Source organism: Cavia porcellus, unplaced genomic scaffold (genome assembly GCF_034190915.1).
Source record: "Cavia porcellus strain 051 isolate PalLab524CR breed Dunkin Hartley unplaced genomic scaffold, mCavPor4.1 scaffold_7, whole genome shotgun sequence".
Lineage (NCBI taxonomy): Eukaryota > Metazoa > Chordata > Mammalia > Rodentia > Caviidae > Cavia > Cavia porcellus.
Window position 1 is genome coordinate 95,151,472 of NW_026947490.1, and position 13,690 is coordinate 95,165,161.

Here is a 13,690-nt window from a genome sequence, read left to right on the forward strand (position 1 = left end):
GACCCAGAGCAGGGCCACTGTTGGTCACCTCCGCCTCCTCTCAGAGAGGACTGGGCCCTGCCTGGCCATGCTTTGGGGACTCTTTTGCTCCGGGGACAAGGTCTGGATCTTTGATTGCAAACCCAGGTTGCTGCCCTCTGGAGCCCTGCTGCTGGCTGGGTCATCAGAACCGCTGGGTGTGCGGCCACCTGAGTGGCCACCTGAGCCCCAGACTCTGCCTGGCCTGCCCATGTGGGCTGCGGTCCTGCTCCAACCCAGAAGCCACCCGAGGCTCAGGTCTCTGGTGCAGATGTTCGCATCTGCGATTCTGGAACCGAATTCCGACTGCAGACTCCTGGGCGCTGATTTCCTGAGCCAGCTTCTGTCTGGTGTGGAAGGCTGGGAAGGGCTTTTGGCTGGAGAATTTTCAGAGAAAGAGAGAGACTCTTCCTGGGTGTTGGGACTTGTGACTATAACCTCTGCTATTCGGAAGACTAAGGCAGGTGGGGGGCAGCCTGTCGGAGTCAGCTGAGCAGCACCCATGGGCTTCCACTTAAAAAAGAAAAGAATGACTTGGGAAAGACAAGAAAAACATTATTCTGAAGCACACATGTGAGAACATGCAGCAAAATTTCCAAATGTCAGTCTCTCTAGTCGCTGTAGTTGCTTTTTCAATTTGTGACCATCAGTCATCTTTTTTTAAGAATCATTGTTTGTAAAGTAAGAAGAGGAAAGTTCTTAAAAGCACCAAGGAAGATTTGTACATAAGGTCATACGAGCACAGCTACAGGAAATCCGGCGGTGCCATCGTAAATTACCAGCCTCCTCTTGGTGGCGTAAAAATTCCACACCGGAATTTTGCTGCACATTTCATCACAGCTCCATTCAAGTCCCAAAGCCGCTCATAAAGAACCTGGCGGCCAATCGTGAGTGCCAGGGCCTTAAAATCTGAAGGGGCTCACGTGGCTAGCCAAGAACTCTTCAGGGGGTTCGTTCTCAGGCCTGGGTGAGAATATTCCCACTCAAAATAGGAACCAACATCTAAATGGGATTATATGTATTTAAATTTTCATTAATAAAAGCTTATACATTTTAATACATATGGAATTTTAAATCTAGACAAAATAACACATTCAAAATTTACTATTTACACCAATCGTTACAGAAGAACAACCCAGTGGATCAAATAAGTAAACTGCACTAAAAATCACCTACAAAAGGTTTGACTTTCTTTAAAACTCCCCTGAACATATAAAGATAAATTAATTTTACTTTTCAATTAGATCTACCAGTTGGAAATATTACAAATCAAAATATCAATGTTATCTTATGAATTTTTCACAGTGCAAAACAGACTCACAAAATCTTACTTAGAAAAATGACAAAGGACCTGTGCAGTGCTTAACCTAGAGGCACAGCGGAGAACGAGCGTGTTCTTCCGTCTAAGTACCCGTGGAGGTCGGATCACAGCTGGGCTTCCCACCAGTAACTCAGCCTTTCAGAACTGAATAGTGAACGCTTTTGAAGTCCTACAATGTCTCCGATGTTTTGTTTTTATTAGTATTGCTATGTAGTGCCACATTCAATTATACTATGTCTGATGATATAGACAATTCTTTTGAAAATAACAAGAGTAAGATCTACAGTAACTACTGTAGATCACCTAGTATTGTGATTTTATGTCTTTCTCGTTTCATGTTTTTCTAGGAATTTGCTTTGTTGTCTTGTTTTGATTTGTTTTTCCGTCTAATAACAGAAAGGATAGATATACATGTAGAGATTCACACATGTGTAGAACTTCTAAACAGTTCACAAGAATACATTATATAATGCACAATGTAATGAACAGATACTCTGAAGAAAAAGAGACACTAAGGTACCCAGTGCTAATTCCACAGCATCATGGTATAAAATCTAGCAATTCTGTTACTCTCTGTCCAGAGTGATATTAGTCTGTTTTCTTTTGTTTAATTTCAACATATGTAAGAATATGGATAGCTATTTTGGAGAACAAGAGGCACTATGGCAGCCACTGTTGACTCCCTATTGTCTGGTCTTGAAGACCTAAAATGCCGTCATCATCCTGTTCTAATCAGTTTAATACTATTTTGTTCAGTATGAATTCACTATGTGTGAAGATCTGGACAACTATTTGGCAAAAACAAGAGACAATATGATAGACAGTGAAGATCTCTGGTGGTCTTGCTTTGAAATTTGTTTCTTACATTGTTTTCTTATGATCTGTTTTATGTTTAATTTTACCATCTTTAAAATATATATAAAAAGGGGGCTGGGGATTTAGCTCAACGGCATAAACACCTGCCTTGCAAGCAAGCGGTCGTGAGTTCAATCCCCAGTACTGATTAAAAAAATATATTTTTTTATCAATATATATATTGATAAAGAACTGAGCAGTGACCACTCCTGGGTGTCCTTATCCTGTTCCTTTTATTTTAAAATAAGAGGATGGGGGTATAGCTCAGTGGTAAAATGCTTGCCTAGCATGTAGAAGGCCCTGGGTTTGATCTCCAGCACCTCCAGAGAGAAAAAGAACACAGCACAAATGTAGATACGGGACTCTGGGTTACTGAACACTGGTTTAAGAGAAGAGCTGTGTCCGGGCGTAGTGGTGCCCACCTGTAATCCCAGCACTCCAGAGTGTGAGGCAGGAGGATCCCTGTGAGTTTGCAGTCATTGTGGACTACATGGTGGGTTTAATCTCAGGCTGAACTACTTAGGGGGATCCGGTCTCAGAAAAACAAAAACCCAAGAAAGAGAAGGAGAAAATGACAGTAAGAGAAAAGTGGAACTGCCACATATATAACATAAAACCTTCACCGGCAGTGGAACCATGACAGTACTGTTAAAATTGGCTCCGGCGCGGCTACTGAGCATAGAAAATCATCAGAATAGAGGAGAAATAATGACAGCTTCCTGTGCGAAAACCCAACCACTAAGCCATCACAGGGCAGGTAACTGCTTCGCTTTCTATTACATAGACACAAAGTATCTGTGAAGGCAGAGACCTTAGGTAATGTGACCTGGAGTAGCTGGCTTTGATTAAGGTCACCATTTACAATTAAACTCAGTACAGTTGTTCAAAAGCATCATGCGAAGAACAGGAAAATTCTTGGCGCTGAAAACCATTGTGATGGTCTGCTCTCTGACCACTTGTACTACTGTTCCAAAATAAGTCGCTCTTGGGGACTCCACACCAGCTGTTTTGGAGGGTATTTAGACTGGTTTTGGTAGCTTCATGCCAAAAATACGTAAGAGTCTTGTTCCACGCTGACAGTTGATGAGAGATTTCTTCAATAAACTAAAGAGGCATCACACATTCGTGTGTCTGCGGTTTTTAAATTCCTTTCAAATGCTACACAGAAATGCTACATCAGAAAAATATTATCAAAGGTCTGCATGGTCTCGTGTGGCAGTGATTTTAAATTATTCATTCAGTCATTCTACTGCATATGGGTGTGTGCATAGAATCAAGGCAGATCCTGAGTCTCACAAATGCCAGGCTCGCTAAGAAACCTCAGAAACCCACCCAACGGCAATCTGGAGTCCCAGCGAGAGCGATGCCAGTCAATCAGGGGATGAAAGGCATCGGTTCTTGCTGCAAATGAGCATATGCTGTGATCCAGTATGTGTCTAGGTGTAAACCTGAAAACCATGTGCACAGTGAGACGTGTGCAAGAAGCCCATTGTGATGCTGTTTGTAGGAGCACAATTGGAAAAACCCTCAAAGGCCATCATAAGGAAACTGAGTTGCCAGTTGGAGCGTAATTGTGTAATAAAATACTTATGGAAGTACACTGTGTGTACTTAACCATATAGTAGTTGCTCAATACAGGACACCAAGGCTCTTTGGGTACCTGTCCCCAAAGCAACTCCACTGGGACCATTACAAATATTCAGGATCAGGAGGGAAATCAGACATATTGTAAGAACCCAGGGCCTTCTACATAAAAACCAGAATGTCTGATTTTTGTGTGTGTTTTGTTTTGATCTGTTCTGATCTGTTCTGATCTGTTCTGATCTGTTCTGATCTGTTCTGTTCTGTTCTGTTCTGTTCTGTTCTGTTCTGTTCTGTTCTGTTTCTGTTCTGTTCTGTTTTGGAGAAAGGGTCTCCCTGTTTATTCCAGGCTGCCCTTGAATTCACTATGTATCCCAGGCTGGTCTCAAACTCATGGCAATTCTCCTGCCTCAGCCTCCTGAATGCAGGGATTACAGGCGTGCTTTACAACACCTAGCTAAACTAGAATATTGACAGAGGTCAGGCACAGTGACGCACGCTGGTTATCTCAGCTCCTGGGGGGCAGGGCACTGAGGCAGGAGACTGGAAAATCCGCGGTTAGCCTAAGCAATTTAACAAGCCTGCATCCAAAGAAATAAAACCAAAAACTAAAACCAAAACAAAAAACATTAGAAGGGTTAAGGGAGCCAAAGGGGGGAAGAGTAACGGTGAGAAGCCTTGACACAGTTCGTTCCGGAGGAGAAATAAGAGGCCACGTCCAGCGGAGCCCCCAGTTCTAACCCCAGGAACCATACCCGATGGAGAAGTCACAGCTGAACTGAAGCTCTGTTCCCCACAGGTAAACACCCCAACCTCGCCTCCCACTGTCCAGTCTTCCGCCAGTGCCTCTGGTTAACTGACCCAACCAATAGCCACAAGGGCAGAAAAAAAAGATCATGCAGACCATGAACAGGGCAGAAAGAAAAAAAAAAAAGCAGAGAATGAACCCGGGGAACAAATAGAAACTGAACCAACACATCGTGTCTTATATGCTTACACCACAGTTCTGTTGCCAAAACATACAAGTAAGTGAAGTAGTCTAAAGTCCCAAATCTATGTTTTATAGATGTTCATTGATAACCTATAGAATAGCTCCTCTCTAAGGATACTTGAATGCTTAGAAAAACATTTGAAATAATCTTGCTTTTCAAAGAGCACTGCAAGTGAAATTCTTCACAGTTGGGCATTCTGCTAATCATACGCTCGGTGTAGTAGACTGAGTGATCTGTACACCTGCTTCACGAAATTTCCAAGCTAAAATTGCTACACGCTGGTGGGGGTGGAGATTAATATGACATTCCTTGCAGATGTTTATGGAGTTAGATGTAAATATAGACAGATACGTGTGTACAGGGACACATGTATCACAAAAGATTTAGAAGTCATTCAATTGTCTATCAGTAAGAGAATGATTCATCTGATGATTGACATGCAGTGTCCCCCGTTTCAGAGATGACTATGTATTCGTTTATGATCGGCACTTAAAAGACAACCCTGCCCCGCAGTGCTGAAGAGAGAACGCCTAGCACAGAGTAAGTGTTCAATAAATATTTGATTGGTGATTCGTTTTTGCTTTTGTTGTTCCATTTGGTTGCATTGCCGGGGATAAACCTCTCGCCTTCCCACTGAACTACATCTCCAGCTCTTTCTAGTTTTTAGTTTAAGACTAGGTATCACTATGTCACTAAATCTAGTGGGCTGGGGCCTAACCAAGTGCCGGGATTCCAAGCATGCACTGCTCCATCTGGCTTTGATGGATAAACACTTTTACGATTTCTTTTCTCTTGTTTTAGTCACTTTCCTTGTCACTAAGACCCAATACCTGACATCTACGGCTTAGAGAAGCAGAGGTTTATTTGAGCTCAGGGTTTTAGAGGATGTAGTCCTCACTAGGCTGGCTTCAGTGGGAAGGATGCAAGGGTCTGGCGGGGGAGTGGAGTGGAGCTGATCCACTCACGGTGGTCAGGAGCAGAGGAAGGAGTTAGAGGAGCTGTAAATCATCCCTCCAGGGGCCCACACCTTCCAAACAGACACGATCTTTCTTTCTTCTTTTTCTTTCTACGTATTGAGATGGCGTGTGACTATATAGTCCAGGCTGGCTTTGAACTTTGTGATCCTCCTGCCTCAGCCTCCTGAGTGCTGGGATTACAGGTGCATGCCTCCACATCCAGCTCCAGACTCTACCTCTTAACAGTCCATTTAACTCTGAACTCTTTAGTGCTTAATCTGCTGCCGAGTATAACACTCCCAATCCATCCTCGAGGAGCTGACTTTACTTCCTCAATGTCTCTCAAATCTTTCCACTTCTCTACTCTTTCCCTGCTAGGAGCAGAAGCTATTTATCCTTCCCCTACATTATAAAATAGCCTTTTATTTGATATCTCTGCATCTGTTCCGGCCACCTTACAATAAATTCTTAGCTGCAGCAGATCATCCTTCCAAAATGCAGATCTGATCATGTCAGCCCACCCCTAACCTTTCAAGGACTCCCCATTTATATTAGCTTGCTAGAGCGATCTTAACAAAATACCACAGATTAGGGGATTTAAACAATACACGGATTTTCCCAAAATTCTGAAGACTAGAAGTCCAAAGTTAGATGTCAGCAAACGTGTTTTTGTTTGGTTTGGTTTGGTTTGGTTTTCCTGAGACCTCTTGTAGATGACCACATTCTTGTGTCACTTGGTTTCTGTTATCTGGGTCCTAATGCCCTATGCTTAAAATTAGCTGGGATTAGGTCCACCCGGATGACTTTCCGTTACCTATATTATCTGTTTAAAGGTTCCATCTTCGGACAGTCCCATGGAAGCCTGGAATTTAGGATTTCAACATGTGAACAAAGAACCCAATTTAGGTCTCCCGGAACAGGACCGACACTAGGCCAGCTGCCCTGTGGCAGTTTGAGCTGGAGATCTCTGTCCACAGTTTACATGGCTTCCTCTGTCTGCGGGGTCCCTGGAAGCCCACCTGTGTGGAAGCTCAAGGGCCCCCCAAGTGTTAGCTTTCAGGAGGGTGCAGCAAACACGAAGCACCAGAAGGAGCTTGGGACCAAGAAAGGAAAGGAAAACCGAGCTGGGGTGCTCCCTACATGCTGAGCCTGCCTGCCTGCCAGGTCACCTCGGCCTGGCCACACCCCTCTTCGGAAGGACACAGTGCCTGAGGACACTCTCCCCCCACGTGGCCAGCTGCACTCCAGTAACTGCTGCTTCCCTGTGCCTTCAAGCTGTGGTGGTTGGTGACTCTGCTGGCACTTGCCCCAGGACAGAGCTCATCCCTCTCACCCTCATTAAACCCCATCTCACCTGCAAAGAGACTGGTTGTTAAACTTTCCCAAATTACCCAACTGGATGTGTCATCTGCCGCCTGCCATGCCTGGTGTACACTATATTATCAGCTCACCCGGTCTTTTGTGGTCTGCTCCTGGCCAAACTCCACCCTCATCTTACGCTCCTCGCATCCAGTCCTGTGATCCTTAAACTATTAAAGTTATATAAAAACAACATCCAGAACAACTTGTCTTAGGTCAGGTTCCAGGGAAGCAGATGCTGAGACCGACATTTGGTTGCAGGATGTTTACTGGGAACGCCCTGTGACCTGCACCTGCGAGGGCCTGGGCAAAGCAGGGCTGGGCGGAAGCAGACCCTGGGCTGGGAGGCCAGCCCAGCCAGCCACAGCTCACCTAGCACCAGAGCTAGAGCTGGGACAGCCCTCAGTGTGCAGTCGAGGCAGGAGGCTGGGCCTGTGCACCTCCACCTGGACTGTCACGCAGATTAGTGCAATTTCAGCAGAGGCCAGCCCTAAATAGGAACGTCAGGGCGAGCAGCCCTTCCAAGTGGGGAAATGAGTTTCTGAATCCTAAAAGGAGGATCTGGAGTGGGGTGCGGAGGAGGCACCACAACCTTTACATTGCTTCCTCCTCTTTTACTGCAGCCAAGCTCCCTCTGCAGACCCAGTTTCTCCCTCACTCTTTGTGTCTACTCTTTCAAGTAAACTATCTGGCCAGTTGTGATGGTTCACATCTAATCCGTGCACTTAGGAGGCTGAGGCAGGAAGATCGCTGCAAGTTCAAGGCCAACCTGAACTGGAATGAAGAAAGCGTTCCCCAGATCAAAAAGGGGAGACAGCAACAGCCTTCAGGGGGTACAGTCAAGCACTTGGAAGGTCTCTCTGAAGAAGCCATCATAGAGCTGAACCTTTCAACCGGTATTCCCATTGTCTTGGGGTGGGATCAGAACTCAAAGCCCAAATCCACACACGTCCTAGCAGATGGAGAGACCGTGCGCACAGCCGTGGAAGCTGTGGCTGCCCGGGCAGGGCCAAGGAGTGAAGGCCAGCAGACAGCACTGTCCACGCCTTCCTCCGCACCCCTCCCGCGCCTGTCACACTGCCCCGTCTGTGGGTTTGTGTGTGGTATTTGCAGCGGCTCTTCATTTTAGCATTTTGGCTGCTGTGATTTTGATAGACTCAAAATGCTGTGATTTTGATAGACTCCGGGCAGAATCAGGTGAGAGGCAGTAACTGTTTTTTCCCGGTGTTTTTGCTTTGTTTGCTAGGGTCCTGCTTGAGTAGAGGACAGAGAGAACGGATGCCAAGGCCTGAGCAGAGTGCTCTGCGCCCTGCACTCTTCTGTAGTTAGGTCTCTGGCAGCGAGCACTCCAGGGGGAGATGAATGAAAACAGTAATTTCCTCCCTCACCCTAGGAGAGCTGGCTCCAGAAGGCTGAATTAAGTCTAGGTGTTAAATATTTCTACAAAAAAAAAGATGCAACCAAACAAAAACCCTGCTGGGATTTCTAGTGGTGACTGAATAGTTCCACGTGTGGTCACCAGAAACGAGTCCTTCCTCACACAGGCACAGGACAAGCTCTGCGGCCGCGGTGGGTAGCGTGCACCCTGCGGTGCCTCTTAGGGTCCCTCTGCCCTTTTTGGAACCAGTGAAAATGCCTCTTGACCGTGTCTGCGTCTTTCACGACGTCTGATTTCTGAATTGTGTTCCAGTTGGCTCAGTATTCATTTTGAGCATGACTGTAGTTGGCCTTTTTCCAGATCAACATAATAAAAGAGTAATGTGCAATTTAAAAAAATGCATAGTGAAAAACACACTAGGAGTATGAAGATAAACATTCAAACTGTTGTCACCAGACAGTACAATTACAGGTGACTTACAATTTTCTCTTAGCACTTCCTTTAATATTTTTTAGCAATGAATGCCTATTGATTACATACTCAGAAGGAAGTATCATTGTGTCCAAACGATAATGTTCAACTTGTTTACCATGGAAATCCTTGCCTAATTACAAGTGACATATAAACCCCAAAGGGAACGGATCTCAAGGGAAGCACACAACCGGAGTGGTCAGGAGGGCTTGTCTAAGCGGTGTGCAAAGCTCTCTCCTTCCCACCGTCCCCTCACACCTGACTGGGTCCCTGCATGTCCGGTCCAAAAACCATAGGACTTCCTGGCTGTATGACCCATCTCACCACATGCAGAAGGTCTGAAATTGTTGTCAGAGACCAGCCCAAGGCCAACCCACAAGTGCCACCTGCTCACCACTGCACCATCCCTGTTCTGCCACATTCAGGCTGGTTTATTTTCACAACATGATGTCAGGTTTCCCTGGGCTTGATTAAGTGCGTGCCTTGGTGCCTAACAGCAAACAGAAGAGCTATTTCCGCTGATCCCGTCAGAGGTAACTCTGAACCCTCACAGAGGCAATTCTAGGGCAGTCACCTGAGCTAGGACCCCACCATGTGTGCTCACCCTGGGGTGACCCCGTGCAAACCACCTAACAGCTTGACTATTTCAGGTTCCTCCTCGGGGAAAGCCTTGTCATTATGTCACAGCACTGACCACACAAACATGTTGCAAGGATTACAGGAGTAAACAGATGTCAAAGTATCAGGAACAGGGACTGGCCACTATTATTTTCCGTTCAGTCTTTATCAAAAAGCTGTTCAAAAGAAAAGACTCATTTAGCTAGGCGTGGTGGAGCACGCCTGTAATACCAATGCTCTGGGAAACTGAGGCAGGAGGCTCAAAAGATTGAGCCCAGCCTGTGCAACTTAGCAACTTCTGCTCCAAAATAAAAACTAAAAAGTCTGACAATGTAGCTCAGTGCAAAGGCCCTGTGTTCACTTCTCAGTGACACACATACACATGCGTACACATACACGTGCACACACAAGCAGCAGGATGTTGTTCATCTATTTCTCTAGATATTCAGGAGTCATTTGCCTGTAAGCATTCAAGTATAAAGCTGTGTTTTTGGTTGGCAGTGTTACTTTAGCTGCTGGCTAAATTATTACTTGCCATTTACTTGTCTTGATGAAAATTGTAAGAAATGTGATTTTTTTTTTTTTTTTTTTGTCTTTTTCCTTTTTATCGGTACCAGGGATCAAACTCACAACTGCCTGCTTGCAAGGCAGGCGCTTATGCCACTAAGCTAAATCCCCAGCCCTGAAAATTGTAAGAAATGAACGTGAGAAACTTGCCAGTGTACCACCGCAGGGCGTGCACCACACTGAGCATGCTCCACCTGGAAGCCCTTCACCTGGATTCAGATCGGTGGTTTAATTATGTATTTAAATGCATGATGGCTTCGCTTCAGTGTCCAGCCACGGCCCCTTCATCTCATTGGCTGTGGTAGCTCCTCAGGATGCCTGACCAACGTCCTTGAAGCCTGTTGTAAGTTTTTCTCCCTTTATTTGGCTTTTAACTCAAATTCCTCACCTATTTGTAACCTACCCTGTGATTTACTGCATATACCTATAAGTTGACGCAAAAAAATTTTTAGAATGAGACACAAAACCAATAAAAAAGCAATATCTAATTTAAAACCCTGAAATCTGAAGTGCTTCAAACTGCTTGTTTTTTTTTGGGGGGGGGCATTTTTTGTGGGTTTTTGTTTGTTTTTTGTACCAGGTATCAAACTCATGACCTCCCACTGAGCTAAATCCCAGCAACTGACATCACATGACAGGTCACAGTCAAAAGGCAGCCACACTAAACATGTATAAAATTACCTTAGATTGTGACTATAAAATATATATGAAAACATATTAATTTCATGTGTCTGTGATAGTAGGGATTGAACCCAGGGCCTTTGCACTGATCTACATCCCCAGCTCTTTTTCCTTTTTTTTGAGACAGGGTCTCCCTGTGTCACTACATTTCCCAGGCTGAGCTCAAAGTTTCAAACACAGGCCAGGGATATAGCTCAACAGCACAGTGCTTGCCTGGCAAGCGCAAGGTCCAGAGTTCGATTCCTGGTACAAAACAAAAGCAACCCTCATGCCTCAGCTTCCCAGAGTGCTGAGACTACAGGGTGTGCCACCAAGCCAGCTGTGAGTTCCATGGCTACACTTGGGTTCCATGCTTCATGTATATGCAAATATTTCAAAATACCCCAAACGCTTCTTCTCCTAAGCATATTACTCACCTGTAATAAGCAGATGAAAAGCAGAATACAGGCAAATAGGTTACACAGGGAAACCCTGTTTCCTGATTGCATTCACGTTGGTGTCTCAACAAGGATTGAGCCACGGATTGTGTTTCATAAGCCTGACAAACCAGCAGGAAATGACTACTACCTCATTGAAGGTGGACATCAGGAACCAGGTAGTCAACTGCTGGCTTGAGCATCTATCACTAAACGAAACTTATCCCAAATCCTCCTAAAATACAGCAGGGCAAAAATGATCACCCAGCACGGAATGAACAAATGTGGCGAATGCTCAGTATCTCCCAGAACAGCAGAAGTGACTTCGCATCAGTTTTTATGGGTTCAGTTTGGGAGCCCTGAGTCCACTTCCTAATGGGTAGGAGAACAAACTCACAAAGGCCTATAAAAAGAAACCAACAGTCCCAATCATGGAATTATTAAAGTGGAACAAGATGGTAGCATTTTTAAAGCTGGAAAGTCCCCCAAAGGATTTGCTGACAGCGGTGTCTTTGGCCCCAGCCACAGGCAGCTCCAGCACAAAACTCCATGCGTTCGTCCAAACCAACCCTATGGTGGTAGCGTCCACACTTTCCAACCTGCAGTAGCATTTTGTTCATCTTTCTGCTGAAGTTGCGGGCTCCATCTGTATAAGCTGAGTATTTATTCACCAGTGAAAGGGAGGGTGGCCTTTCGGGAGCTGGGTGGGGAGGGACACTGGGTCCCCATGCACGCTGGAGGGACACTCCCTGGCACGGAGCAGAAGCCGGTCCATGCCTGTTTTGGTTGGATAGAAATCCAAACAGTGGCCTGGTGGAAAGTGACCGTACTGACATCCATGGATGCCTCGATGTGAGCACTTCCGCTAGGAACAAGGATTTGAAATCAAGACTGGTGGCCACATCTGAATGCAGCAGCCCCTGCAGCTGGTTGGCCTGAGGCTTTGCTCTCAGAGACTTCTCTGCACTTGGATGAACTTTATCAACTCGGGAGCTTTAAAAAATGACTGATGGCTGAGCTCTACTCAGACCAGTTATAGAAGTCCAGATATCCCTATTTTTAAAACAGTTCCCAGGTAAGTCTATAATGCCTTTGGAGTTGAGCACCATTGCTACAGATAGATAAGGAAGCTGCCTATCTAACGAGAACTGCACAGCCTGTTTAGAAATAGTCCCAACCACCCCCTCAGACTTCCCCCCAAGACCTAATATGGTAACAGGCTCTGAGCTTCCCCCAGTACTCTGCAGAACTAAAGCATTACTGCTGTTTATTTTACTTACTCAATGTTAACTGAGCATCTACTCTGTCACACACAACAGGAACCCAGAAATAATTTGGACACAGTTCCTCCCTTCCAGAAGCTCAGAGACGGGTCAAGGCATTTTTATATCATAAGAGAAAATAATGTTGGTCAGTGTTTATTAGGTACTTGCAATGGGCCAATTTCTGTTCTAAGGCTCTGTGCATCAACTCATTTGATTCGGCCACCTTATGCAATAGGTCCCATTATTATCAAGCTTCTTTTACACACAAGACTCCAGGCTCTCAGAGAACTCCTGTCATTGCCTAGGAGCCTGTAGCTGTAGCCAGGCTGGGAATCCAACTAAGCACATTGGTTTTGACACCCACACTTATCACTGCTACGCTTAGTTGATGGAGGACATATTAAAAAGTCACAGAGTAGGGGGCTGGGGATTTAGCTCAGCGGTATAAGCACCTGCCTTGCAAGCAGGCAGTCGTGAGTTCGATCCCTGGTACCGATAAAAAGCAAAAAAACAAAAGTCACAGAGTAATCCAGTAACCCAGGGACGGGCTGAAAACTTGCTTGGGACCAGATTGTTAAAGGTCTTATGCCTCTTGAGTGGAGGTTTCTCATTTCACCCTAGCAGACAAAGCACAGCCAGCCAAAGTTTTAAACCGAGAGCCAAATGAGCAGATCTCCATTTTAGATGACGAAAGTGACAGAAAGCACAAGGAGAGAAGGACAGACAGGTGCAGCTCTGAGAAATGACACAAGTGGTGGGAGGTTGTAGCGCGGACAGAGAAGCACGCGGACACCTCAGCCCGGGAAAGAGGACTTCCTGGCTGACTGGGGTCCGGGGGAGCAGCGGAAAGCGGCCCCTGCTCTCAATGAGAGAGGCTCGGCATCCAGCGGGCTGAGGTCTGCAGAGGAAAGGGACTGACGTGCTGCCCCCACAAAGCTTCCTCTCTGCTGCTGCTCCGAGGCTGACAGCTAAACCGCCTCAGACACTGTAGGCCCCCGAGACATTTTGCTGCAAAGTCATAAATATGAAAACTTCCTAACGTTTCTTAAAAATGCATTGATTTTAGAATTTACATGCAATTTAAAGAGAAGCAACCCAGGAGGGTGATTTTGTTGTTCCAAAAAGTATCATCCTACAAAAATTAAGGGGGAAGAAATGCTTTCTTTATACTGAATAAGGTATCCAAAAATAACCAAGCTAACCTCAAGTGAG

General features: G+C 45.5%; 1 long non-coding RNA gene across 1 annotated transcript in view; it reads right to left on the minus strand.

The window, feature by feature from the left end:
* The window catches only part of LOC134476777 (uncharacterized), a 43,216-nt gene extending 31,767 nt beyond the window's left edge, over window positions 1-11,449 (minus strand). Inside the window, exon 1 of the long non-coding RNA XR_010048572.1 lies at window positions 11,214-11,449. This is a non-coding gene — a long non-coding RNA (uncharacterized LOC134476777). The remainder of the gene's footprint in view (window positions 1-11,213) is intronic.
* Between the last annotated feature and the right edge of the window lie 2,241 nt (window positions 11,450-13,690).